This window comes from Dipteris shenzhenensis, chromosome 22, assembly GCF_047967505.1.
Source record: "Dipteris shenzhenensis isolate YYH24624 ecotype China chromosome 22, Dip_SZ_1.0, whole genome shotgun sequence".
NCBI classification, from domain to species: domain Eukaryota; kingdom Viridiplantae; phylum Streptophyta; class Polypodiopsida; order Gleicheniales; family Dipteridaceae; genus Dipteris; species Dipteris shenzhenensis.
Genome location: NC_141617.1, coordinates 10,383,951 through 10,397,717, shown reverse-complemented (window position 1 = coordinate 10,397,717; position 13,767 = coordinate 10,383,951). Strand labels below are relative to the sequence as shown.

Below are 13,767 nucleotides of genomic sequence, written 5' to 3'. Positions count from 1 at the left end.
GAATTAATGTCAAGGTCCTAGGTGAGGGCTGATAGCACCAGACTAGGTGGATCTAAGGCTAAGGGCCTAATGCAAGAAATGTGCCTAGGGGCAAAGGAAATTAAAGTATCCCAAGAGAGGGGTGAAAAGTTGCATTAGGAAGGCCGTATGATAATGACATGTGGCTTGTTGGAGTTAGTGAGAGAAGGAGAATGTACTGTTCACGTATGTTTTTTTGATTTTGATTTCTCTGTGAGTTTTCATGCTCCAACAGGATTTGGCTGGGAGGATACTCGTGGTGCTACTCCCGTGATATGTAGTATAGGAAATAGAGAAAGTTTTTGACATTAAAACTAATTCAAAACTTGTTATTGCAAGTCTCTTTACTCTCCAAAGAGATGCGAATATCGTCATTGTCTTCCATGTGGCCATAAGCACAATTGGCAATCTCTTGTATAACAATGATAGTCATGGAGAAGGATTTTGTTATGAGGATCATTATGTGTTATGCATTTTGTCACCTATGTCTAGTCCATTCTCAGTGAATAGCAATGTTGATTATTGGACTAGATCATATCCTCCTATCGTCTAAGCTTTCAATAGCATCCAATACTAATTGGGCTATGTGTATCTAAGTGGAGTGGGTGTGTAAGGTTTTAATTATGTGTTATGTGGCAACTAATTGTACTCACTTCCTTGCATGTGGGATGCTTGGAGGTGGTATGCTTTGTGCAGGACAAGTGGACTTCTTCCCTTGTCTATTGTTGAGTGTGTGAGACATCTTTGTGAGTTGTATCCTCATTGTCATCAATAAACTTTGTGTTGCTTCATGACATCTTGCCTTCATCTCTCTTTTCACATTCTGCTTTAGCTACTCTCTAAATGGTAACATTGTATCATAGCATTCTTCCATTAGGGAGAGCTTGAGAGAGAGAGAGAGAGAGAGAGAGAGAGAGAGAGAGAGGGAGGGAGAGAGAAACCCAGAATGAGTAATTTGTTACAGTGATAACAGTGAGTTACATTGAGTTACACAATTTTGCATCTTGTATTAGTAGCATACCCTGAAAAGCCCTTCAATCACAATTTTGGGTCTTGTATGAGAACTTGACTGGGGGTATTGCAAGTGACTTAGGCTTTGTAACATTTTGCTACAATTCTTTTCATCTATTTATCACCATAAGCAGAACAGATTTACAGTGTATTACTTCTTCTCTAGGTTGATCAACTTTTGTGCTCCAAGTAGCTTCTTATTTTGCGTCTTGTTTGGCATATTCTTTTCAAAAGGGAGGTGCCATATTACAGCAGATTACTTCCCTTGCCTTGCATATGTTGATGAGTACTTAGAGGCCCTTGTTAAATCAAGGTAGCATGTGCATTTTGCTTGAGTTTATGGCTTTGGCTTGCTTTTGTGTGGGTGCAAGTTTATATTTCATTGTGATTCTTGTGCTCATGTGCTCTCTACCTTTCTTCTTTATGTAAGTGATGACACAGTCTTCTTTTAGAGAATGAAATATGGGAGGATGCCCTTTGTGATATCTCTAATTCTTGGCACATTAAAGTCACTTTTAAGAGCAACGCGTGGCTTTCTTATCTAAATTAACTAATGAAAGGGACTGATTGAAACACATTGACTATTATGAGGGTTTGCACATATCTCTATGCTTCATTCTGAGCCTTACAAGCACTGTCATTATCTTTTATAGTCTTTTGTTACACTTGATTAAGGTATCATCTAGAATTGTTGAATCGGATTGGCTGTTTTGATATTGCATATTAATCTTTGTGAAAAGCGACTTGCTTTTCTGGTGGGGACATATCTGAACTGCATGAAAATACCCTTTTTGCTCTTTCTAGCTCCTTATTGCTAGTTCCAAAATAGCAGTTTGCAAGTACAAAACATGTATGAATATCCTGTGGATAGCTACAAGTATTTGGAGGAAATCTAGGGTGATCAACGATCATTGCCACATTATAATCTCCTACATTTTAAAACTAATTCAAAAGTTGTTATTGCAAGTCTCTTTACTCTCCAAAGAGATGTGAATGTCGTCATTGTCTTCCATGTGGCCATAAGCACAATTGGCAATCTCTTGTATAACAATGATAGTCATGGAGAAGGATTTCGCTATGAGGTCGCTATGTGTTATGCATTTTGTCACCTATATCTTGTCCATTCTCAGTGAATAGCAATGTTGATTACTGGACTATATCATATCCTCCTATTGTCTAAGCTATCACATCTTTTTTTTTTGGCAAAAAAGAGACTTCTATTAAGTAAGAAAGAAACTCGCTAGAGCAAGCTCTGTGCGGAAATACAACATGCTAAGCATGTAATAAAAACACTTCAAAGGAATGAGGTAGAAAGAAACCAAGGCTGAGGCTGAAAATGTCAACTCAACCCTGTAGAAGTCTCATCAAAGAAGGGAGAGTCTCCCCAATCTCTGAGAAAAGTAACTCTCCTGGAGGAGGCTGCTCGAGATGATCCCTGCATGGTCGCCCAAATGGCCATCAAAGTGTGTACCGTATCTGTCCAAGTACTAGCCAAGATCTGAGAAGGGTGAACCTGAGAACCCTCCAAAGCCTTAGTGCATCTGGCTCTCCAAATGTGCCATGCTGCAATGCTAGCTAAGATCTCCCATGGAGAGTCAACCGAGGAATGAGCAGCCCTGAAGAGAGTGGCCGGAACATCCTCTAGAGAGCACGACTCCACAAGGTGTCGTCGGATGTGAAGAGCCCAAGAGGAGTCAAGTCTCTCAAAGAAGACTTGGGGCCCTGAAAGAGTGAGCCAAGCCACTGATCCCCAGGTCATGTAGAAAGGTAGGCGAACAAAAGTGCTGAGAAGTCTTGCCATCCCCTTCCATATGTGTACATTTGTTGAGAAATAGCATCTAATACTAATTGGGCTATGTGTATCTAAGTGGAGTGGGTGTGTAAGGTTTTAGTTATATGTTAGGCCTATGACACATGTGAGTGCTATGTGGCAACTAATTGTACTCACTTCCTTGCATGTGGGACGCTTGGATGTGGTATGCTTTGTGCAAGACAAGTTGACTTCTTCCCTTGTATATTGTTGAGTGTGTGAGACATCTTTGTGAATTAGAGGAACGACCTTTAGATAGCCATTTGGCAACTCTGTTATCGGAATTAGAGCAGGAGATGAATGTCCGGGGATTGGAGGAGGTCAATCGTGCTAGAGAGTTGGGCAGATAAACCTGGTTGGCAGCTTGGTGACTGCCCTACCAAGTTCTTTTTTGAGACTGCCAAACACAAGCAGCAAAGAGAACGATTAACAGGGTGATGGGTCAGATGGTTGAATCGAGGTGGAATTCTGGCACATTACAAATATATTTCTAATGCATCTTAAGGGGCTTGTTGGACAGCCTGTTTTGTAAGATGATGAATGGCATGAGGTGATGTCTAGCATCCTTATGGATACCCAACCCTGTATTTCCGGCATGCAGAGAAACATGCTTGCTAGACCCTTCACTCAGGATGAACTGTGGGATGCTGTCAAGCGCATGAAGAAAGATCGAGCCCTGGTTCAGATAGTCTTACATCTGAATTCTTTCTTGGATTGTGGGACATTCTGGAGGATGACTTAAAGGAGATGGCTAATACATCTAATGCCAGGGAAAGGCAATCTCAAGACCTACACACTCGGTTAATTAAGCTTTTTCCTAAGAGGCAAAATAGATTGCTAGGTTGGGGATTGGCGGCTGGTTTCAATGCTTAACACCTCATACAAGGTGATTGCAAAGGATATTAGGGAGATTTGTATGCAGGTTGTGGACAAAGAACATTGTGGGTTTGTAAAGGGCCGGGACATTTTTGAAATGATTCTCAATGTAAGTCTTGCTATGGACTATGCCTCGGTGACGAGTCAGAAATGCCTCTTGTTTGGATTAGATTTGGACAAGGCATATGACCGTATAAGATGGGACTATATTCTGGCTATTCTATGAAAACTCAGATTTGATAATGCTTTGTGCAAGGGTGTCCCATTGCCCCCTTACTGTTTGCTATAAGCACTGTGCCTTTGATTAGGTTGTTAAAGTGGGGTGTGGCTGAAGACCGACTTCAAGGGATGGTCCTCCCGACAGGGAAACAAGTGTCTTCTCATCTTTTTGTAGACAATATAATGGTTCTATGTCTGGAAGAGAAGGTCGATGCCCTAATGCAATCAGTTTCCCTATTTTGCAAAGCATCTGGCTCGATGTGCAGTTGGAATAAATCTTTTGGACTCAGGATTTGCCAATGGTGCCCCTCCAGAATGGCTAAGTGACTTGCCTATGCATTGGATTATGAGGGGTGAAGATCTGAGGTATTCGGGTGCCCCCATTGGCGTGGGTATAACTATTAAGCAGCGCTTCCAATGGTTCAAAGACCGCAATTTTAAAAAAACTTTGGGCTTGGTATGGCATCTCATTGGGGTGGAATGTTAGAGCCTTGATTGTCAAACATATCTTATTTGCCTCGATTACTTATGTAGCAACAGTTTGGAATTTCAAGCGCACCCATTGGCTGGAAGTAGAAAGGTTGTTTAGGGCCTTCTTGTGAGCAGAAGAGGATGGAAGAAGACACATGCATTGTTGTCAGGAGGAATGGGAATGCCAGATATTTCATCCAAGAGTAGCTTCCTCTGCTATTCTCTAACAATGTTCCATGGGCTGTGTTGGCTCGTTGGTTTATAGAGCATGGGAAAGGTTTGAATATGGAAGGGGCTTCCCTAGTACGAAAGGTTTTCTCAGATCTTCCTCTATGTATATCTGGTTCGGATTTTATGTTGGGGCTGGTATCGGCCTGGAAGATTTGTTCCTGCAGGATGGTGTGGGAAGGTAAGAGGCTTGAGAGGTGATGCGAGTTTAGGAGGCTATTTGGTGGAGCTATGCTTTAGTGATGGATGGTCATTCCATGGCCTAGCAAGATATCTCGAGACTCATAGCATTTTTAAAAAGGGCTTGAGATGCTGGTCTCAGATTTGAGTGCCAGCAAAAGGTGGCTGGATATCGACGGGAGATATCAGCTGTTCCTTTTTCTCTGTTGGTTCAAGAAACAGCATTTATGCATAGAATCCTCCAAAATTTGCCTGAGAATTGGCCTACGAAGTGGAATTGAAGGATCAGAGGATCTCTCGGGCAAAACCTGTCTAAAAAAGATCTTGGCCAAGGTAATTTATAGAGGAGTGTACGATGCACAACCTTTACATCCTGAATTGAACAAAAAGTGGGGTTTGCGCCGTACACCAGTAGAAGTTTGAAGGAGCTATGGCAGGATTGCAGAGAATAGGCAAGCTGAAGTTTATGGCTTGGAAAGTATTACATCAGTGGTTGCCAGTTCGGGCTAAATTGATGAAGAAATTTGTGGTTAACCTTGTGTGTCCATTGTGCAATAAATCCATGGGGTCCATTCCTCATCTGATGTGGCGTTGCACTGCAACACGTGGCATATGGGCAAATATTGGAGCTACCATTAGGAAGGTTGGAATGATGTTAAATTTCTATCTGGGGTCGAAATGGAGGATGGGTCTGTTGGGAGATGCTGCTAAATGCCTGTCGATACTTGTGGCCTGCTGGCCATATATACGGGCGGCTATATTATTTTCAGTTTGGTCTAACAGAAAAAACCAGGTGGTGTTCAAAAGCATGTTGAAGGTCAGATATAAGGATGATTCTCTATTGGTTTCAGTAAGATCTTGTCTTTGGGATATCTCTAAGGTTCTGGTAGCTCATGATCCGTTAGTGAGTATCAGTTAGGCCGATATTGCTGGGGTATTGGGAATGTAACTTGTGTGATGGTCTTTCTCTGCTAGTAGTGTAGGTGTTGGGAAAGCCCTATATTGAGAACAATTTTTGTATTTAGGGTCTATTTTTGGGCCTGATCCATCCACTTAATACGAGTCGGCTTGTTTTTGTTTCTAAATGCATCTTTCATATGCATGGTTTGGAGAGGTCTCTAGTGCAGCATATTCAAAATCATATCATCCTTATCTGGCAGATGCAAATGGCCATAACGAAGTGGCCAAATCTAGCATGCCATAATTCTACATTTTTCATTATAGATGTTATTGTTGCCATACAAGCATTTTTCTTGCTGCTGTCATGTGTATCCAACCAATACAAACCATTATAAACAATACTTGTAACCGGCTATCTAGTAATCTTTGTCTGTATCTTTGATAATCCACTGATCAACCTAAAAAATAACATGACATAAGTCAGCTCCATCTATTGACAATAGAATAGTCTTCCCACCTCCCTTTACACAAGATATGAAGAATTGTTGGCACATGAAACCTACAAACAAGGTTTGTACCAACATTAGTACTACTCTTACAAAATACCAAATAAAATTGCATGGAAGATGCCTACCTTGCGGCCATAGCCCAACTTAGAAACTTGGCTAATGAAATCTTGTTTCAAGTTCTTTTTTGTCCCTCTAGAATGTCAACTAGAATAGTAAATCAAAGATGCCCAAAGCGTTCTTGGCACGCATGTAAGACAATTTTCAAGGTATTCATTACGAACTATCTTCATTGTACATCACAAACCACCTTCAAGGTATACATCACAAACCATCTTTCATTGTACTCTTGTATCAGTCATGAAAGAACACCCTTGCATTCATTCACGAAAGACAACCGCCATGAATGCAAGGTTAAGAAACAATTAAGGAACAATTTATGTAATAAAAACCTTCAAGTGACATGCAATGCAAAGGCACTCATAGTTTCATGGTTCTCATTGTAGGGATCATTTGCAATAAGTACTTGGTCCATGACACCACCATCTGTGTCAATTTTACATAACCACAAAGGCCATTGTGCCAACAAGAGAAGAAATAGTTCCTTTTCCCAGATCTAACAAGTGACAATGTCCAAGGCACATATGATGTGATTATTGTTTCCAAAAGAAAACTAATGTTGCCCTCGAAGGGTTTGGATTTGATTATGATAGTTGTAGAATCAACATGCAAGGACTACTTTGATGTGCCGCCCTCAACAGATGTTTTCTTTGCAATAGCCGTGCCCTCAATCTTGGAAAAAGAATTTGGCTATAGGTTGTCTCTAAGCTATTGCACATAGCTATGTGAGACCACTAGAGAGATAGTCTCACAACTCACAACTATGATCATCAGCAAGATCATCTCTTATGCATGTGGGATAGTAGGATCCCTTGCCTTATAAGTAACATACTTCACCAATAAGTTTCCTTCAAAAGAGAATTGAAGGCACACAAACTCTGAAAGATCGCTTATGCAAAGTACTTGCAAGGAGTTCCCTCGACTTTTGAATTTTCCCCCAAATGGGACTAAAACATTGAAATTATAGTTCGAATTTTGCAGTGGTGGCTCGCTTGTGCGTTTGGTTCCTTGTTGTTGTAAGCTAATTTACCTCCTCGTCATCTTATTTGATTGATGATTTCTTGCTAACTGCAATATTACGTAGTAGTGCAATCAGTAAATACTTTGTAATTGCAATGGACTGTATTACCTAGAAATTTCAATAATTGAGCACCTTCTTAAAAATGCGATCATTCATATGAATATGTCTCTTCAACACACACTAGAAAGTGTGGGCATTGAAATGAACAATTACAAGAAAGTATTATCTCTTATTCAATATTTTTATAGGTAAAGTCCATAACAATTACAATGTACTTTTCATAATGTTATCCATGAGAATATTCAATCATTGAAAAGTTCTTTAATGTTATGGATCTCAATAACACATGCAAGTCATGTTAACTTTGCAGCATGTATTATTCTTCATCATTATGCTTCAAAACATTGAAATAATAGCGTGTATTATTAATACTTCATCATTATGCTTCAAAACATTGAAATTATTTCGTACACATAACACCACAAGCATGAAACCCAAAGCATAGTTTTGCATGTATGAATATGGAGCATATTGTCACAATGCACTTGGATGCAAAGCTACGCCTTTATGTGTATGCACACTAGCGCGCAACCCAAAGGATAGTTTCCTGGAATGAATAATTAGAATGCACTTGCAGGCAAAGTTGCACATGTATGTGTACGCATGCAAGCCATGCATATGGGTGCACTAGAAGCCACTAGTAGATCTACTCATAGGCTTCACTATGAAAGCCTACACTGAAACGTCAACAAAGCTGAAGTACCCCTTGGAGTGGATGATACTTTGATGGTGAACAAAATACACACTTAGCATACAAGCAACACTATTCACAAATGATCGACCCTATAATTTGCTCGAAGATCCGCCCACGTTGTCGCTCAGCACTACCGAAACATGCAGTCGCCTAGATTGACGAAGCCCACAGAAACATGCAGTCGCCTAGATTGACGAAGCCCACACATATGCCCACGGTTTGCTTTTTGAAATCAATCAATGAAACTAGCAATGAAGCAAACATTCTTTAATAATTAAGCGATCAACTTTCGAAAATCGATTGATTCATCTACACGAGTTAAGGAAATTCATGCTAAATAAGCTCTCATTGTAGGTTCAATGGAGCCAATACGGTGAAAATAACTAAGAGCAATTCCCACACTTAACAAGTGCATAGTTGCATTGCACGATTGTAACTGCACCCTATATGTGCAACAGTAGCCACTCAATCATAAATTTGAGTACCACAAAATTGTAAATGTCGACAATTATCTTGTGCTCTGAGTTTACACCAGCCAATACTTCTTTAGGGATTTGTTTACGAACCTCCAATCCACCGTTAAAGCATTTGTGCAAAATCCTGGCACACATATTCGTAAGCTGTTCAAATGCAGCTACCAAATGAGATGAAAATTTACTGAAAGAGCTATTCAAACACATTTATCTTCTGTTCAACATCTTGGAAAGCTTTCCATAGAGATATGTCTTGGGCTTTTTGGATCGAAGAGTGTTGCCCATCTTTGGCGACTTTGAGAGAAGTAGAGACAAGCACAAGACTACTTGATGATGCAGGCTGTTAGATTTCTACGTGAACTCCTTTGTCCTTCACGTGAGGAGATGTTGTGAAAGTGTCTGCAACAAGCCTATCAAATCAGATGACAAAATACTGAAAAGTTTGCATGTGGTGAAAACTTGTGCTGCATGTCCTTGAACTTACAAATCACTAAAAAAGCTGCATGTACCATGAAATGGAATCCCAGACTTTCCGAATTCGCACAACAATCTTCCACATTTGTGCAAAACAATACATTAGAAACATCAATCGAGTTCTATCTACAGTGCCAATCAACCAAAAAGCAGCAGCATGGAGGGATGGACAAATACAAGTTTTGTATAGTCTCTCTTCTCAAATACAAGCGGCGGCATGCAGGGTAATCGATGCGATGGACAAGTACAAGTTTTATATGTGATATGGTAAGTCTGTCGAGTCCCTCTTCTCAATCTTTAGTTTATTGAAACACCTCTTCTCAATTCTTAGGTTGGCACAACTCTTATCTGAAGCATGAAGTCCCAAAAAGAAGAAATTAGAAGTCAAACATATTTTGAAGGACATTAAACCTCATCGGAAGTTAGTAATCTCAGTACCCATGGAATCAGCAGCAGAAGCTTCACAATTTGCCATCGCGCTTGAAAGTCCAACACTAGCCAAGAGCAAAGTCAATGCCAACACTACAAAACCAATCTATTTTCTAACTGGAGTACCGTTATAAAGGCAACGACCGCCTTGGATTTGCCCATTATTAGCCGCACTCAACCAGATGCATAGCTTATCTTTGGCGCTGCTCAACCATGTGCTGAGAATATATCCGGCGGTAATCAATCATGCTTATCTACCTACGAATTTAGTTCTAAATCATCACATGCACAGCTTCAAGTATAATGAAACAAGACCACAAATCAATACGATTGTCACACACCCAGCTTCAATTATAACTAGGTTGCGGTAGGCAGCTCGAGTCCTAGAGTTTTATCAAAATTTTAAAGGGAAAAAGTAAATGATTCAAAACAAGGACATGAGACCGGAGAGACGGTCCCTTAGGACCCGATCCTCCTTGTAAATGTCAGGGATGGTGATTTATTATTGACTTGGCCGTATTGTATGTAAGTTTTGAGAGTTAAAGCCTAACAAATACATGTATAAGGCGACACTCACAAGAGCTCATAAGTGATGTAGTCTATACAATATTGTGACATGGATTACAATCATATGAATAAAAGTGTTGATATCTTTCAATCTAGCATGCGGCTTGGATTCCTTGCTCCCTCACATCGAGAATTGAGACATGCATAAAAAAAGAGGAATGTTGTCAGAATTCAAATTGAAAAGAAGTAATTTTGAATGGCGAGCAATTGAAAATATTTGTATGATAATATATAATATATAATTATTATAACCACACATAGTGTGGACACGGAAGCGGTGCGCTTCCTTTCCCTAAGAGTTATAATCCGAGGGAACGGGCCCTTCCCCATGCGTTGAGAATATAAACGCCAAGAATATTAGCGCCAGAATAAGTCTCACAAATAAATAAGAAACTGGCATATTACTTGAATGTCAATAGTTGTAATCGTAGTTAAATGCCGGTAAAATCACCACGAGCCACTGCTAATACTTTCTTTGCTTTAGCTTTTGCGGCAAACAAACTGGAACCATCAAGGTGAGAAAGTAGCTTGGGACCAGCTCTTCCAATATTTACCTATCCAGTCTACCAAAGAAACATGATGAAAGGGTCAAATATTTCACAAGTTAATATGCCTAGTCCACACCTTAAGTCCATCACAATTGCACCTTTCAACAGTAGGGGATTTCTTGTGATTGCGTCGTAATTGGAGTGGGTGTTGTAGGCTGGCCATTGCAAGACAATTGGCTATGAAAGGCAGAGATGTCTTTGTGGTTGAAGCTACATCAACGCACGAGCTTGAGGAACATTGAGGTCATCCACGTAGAGCTTTACTACACAAGCAATCTTCCAATTCGAAGAAGAATTTTCCCACTAAGAATACTGGCTATCAAGAGAAAGAAGCTGTAGCTTCTACAATGGGATTGAAGAAAGTTTTCCATCTGCAATTGAATTTGCTCTTGATTACCTGACTAGGGAGAGACAATGGTATGGAAGATCTTCATTTGCTGAGAAGTGAGGACCTGATTTAAATGGAGCCGCACCTAAAGTGTGTCAAAGCACTGTGGTCACCATCTATAAGAATTTTAGACACTTATTCTTTCATGATGTCGCTTCAGGCAACGGCCCTTGATTGTGGCAAAATCACTAGAAGCTTCAAGCACTATTGGTGGAGATTTACAGCCTTTATATAGCCTCTGCATACTACTGCAAGGACCCAAGAAGTCAATTGTGGGGATGCAACTCGTTTGAAGTTTATGTGGCTCGAGGTTGTAACAAGGGGTTTCAAACTTGCAAGATATGATCTCTCTTTTGGCTCTCTGGATGATAATTGTAATGGCCATTCTTATGGTTCTCTATAGTGATCCGAGATTGATTGTGCTCCTCTTTCAGTTGTAGCTTGATAGAAGCTTTGCGTTGATCGGTAACCCTACAAATTAGTTGGAGATTAGAGGCCCAACACGTGACGAGCGAAAGAGCCACGGCTACACTAAGAAAAATTTCTATGAGTTGGGAAGAGACTAAACGCAAGAAAAAGTGAGACTTAGGCCCATGGCAAGCTTAATGTGAAAGGTTTGAGATTGCAAGGTAGAGATGCCAGCCATGATCTAATCAAGATATTCCAAATGATGGACAATGCACTTTAGTGCATCACTGAGAGCCTAGCTGAAGAGGGAGCTCGTGTTAGCAATGTTCGGTCTATTTCCTTTGCTACTGATGGCAACCTTATATGTGTTTCAGGTAGCCTTGAAGATCCATCCATTGCAAGTATGGATCCATTGAAGATCCATCCATTGCAAGTCTCCAATATTGTATTTTGCCTTTTGTATGGCTCCTCGTCTTGTTCGGTGAGCTAGATTGGTTACTATGTCTACCGTTTGTATTGCATCAGCTTCAAGCTACACAATTACGCTCACTTCCATCTTAGTGAGAATTCATTTCATCTCTTTTGCTGCCTCTTGATTCATAAGAACTGAGAATTCATTTTGTCTCTTTTGTTGCCTCTTGAATGGCCTCAAACATCGTTTCTTGGCTCTTCTCAATGATTTCTTGAATAATGCCCTTTTCACTTCTTTATTTCCTTTTCCCCAGTGCTTGGAACTTCTATCAGTAGTGATGATGAAAATTTTAAAGTATGATCTGGCCGTTGGCAAGACAGAAATACCCTACAACCAGACATTGCCTTCATTCAATCATTGATTGAAAAGAAAAGGTCGACATGATTAACAAGATTTAGACATGGAGAGACCTACATTGCGAGAAAACACAAAAACCTACCATCTTTCACGTGATACTCCATGCCTTCATCAGGGGTTGTCGCTATCACAGTCCCATCCTGAAGTTTTGCAACGAACTTGACTGCAAAAGAGTGCCTGAAGTTAGCACTCTCTTTCACTAAAAGGGCAGGTCTAAAGCAACATGATTCACCTCCTCACCTGTAACCTCATCCACATCTTTTGAATTTTGCCACTTCTCTCCCTCCAAAAGAACCTTTTTAAAAATGCCACCATCCTTGCAGATATACTTCACACTAGCCCAAGATATCAGCTCAACATCGAAAGTGAGCGTAGCCTTCGGAGGAATGGAAGGAGGTGCACTAGCTTCACCATAAGCAAGCTCATGCGGTATGGTGATATATGGCTTGCCCGCCTTTCTTCATGGTAGCGATTCCTTGATCCCGTCCCTTAACAACTTATCCTGAACAATTGGCATGGGGAAAACTATGGGAGGAGTCGCAAAGGAAACTTTAGCAATCTTGCATTAACACTCTCCTTCGAGCCACATAACCTTGACCGACGAGCTTAAAATTGAAAGGCTCACCACGATCGCAGCAGCAGCTGGAATCAAATTTGGTACCATCTTGTAGAGTCCTAGTGTAATGCACTAAGACAAAAGTTCAATGTCAACTATGTGCCAGAACCATGTTCAAGCAACACATCATCGTCTTGAATCGCTACAATCACATCAACAGATTGGATCTCTTGCCTAAACATGATTAAGAAAATTGCAATCTCCCGATAGATACAACTCTTGCATAGAAGCAGGCACCACCACGCTCTTAAATCTCCCATCTTTGTCGACTACTAGCATGTTCACTACTGCAATGCTGAAAAGAAAGCACTGAGGAATGGGAAATAGTAATGCAAAAGATAGAAAGTAGCTGGTCACCACGGATATCATCCTTCGCAGACTTCCCAACCTCCGTCGTCTTCACCCTAGAATTACACTCAAAGTAGGAGAAAACCTTGGCTAGGCTACTTGTGAAGGGAGATCGTGGTGACCAGAGAGCTTTGGGTGAATAGGATTAATTGACCATGGCCTTAATAGAGCAAATAGAGAACAGCAATCAAGTCAAAACAATGCAGAACGTAGACCATTCGATTTTTCCAAGATCAAGGCCTAAGACCATGACACGTCATTCAAGGAGGGACCTCAAATCCAAAACATGTCTCTAGGCTGCCTACCATTATGAAAAAAGACAAAAAACAAGCGGGAGTATGAGAGGTGATTTTAAAACAAGACCACAAATCAACGAGATTGAGACTTTTATCAAAGAGACGGGAGCATGAGATCTGCATTTAGACACCTTAACCCCATGTTGTTTGCACATTTCGATTTCTTCTTTGATTCCAATTGCCTCATTGATTCCAATTGTTTTGCCTCGTAATTCCAGTTGCATAGCTCATTGTATCTATTTGCTCGGGAAACACATCTCCTGGGAGTAGGAGTCCT

At 40.6% G+C, this 13,767-nt stretch overlaps 1 long non-coding RNA gene and 1 pseudogene across 1 annotated transcript; one reads left to right on the top strand and one right to left on the bottom strand.

Annotated features, from left to right (window-relative positions):
* Positions 1–8,635: 8,635 nt before the first annotated feature.
* Positions 8,636–13,315, bottom strand: LOC147887711 (uncharacterized). The gene is made up of 3 exons (XR_015543155.1): positions 12,471–13,315; positions 12,313–12,393; positions 8,636–8,986 (listed from the first exon to the last, which is right to left on the bottom strand). It is a non-coding gene; the product is annotated as an uncharacterized LOC147887711 (long non-coding RNA).
* Positions 10,493–12,272, top strand: LOC147887712 (L-2-hydroxyglutarate dehydrogenase, mitochondrial-like; annotated as a pseudogene).
* Positions 13,316–13,767: the final 452 nt, after the last annotated feature.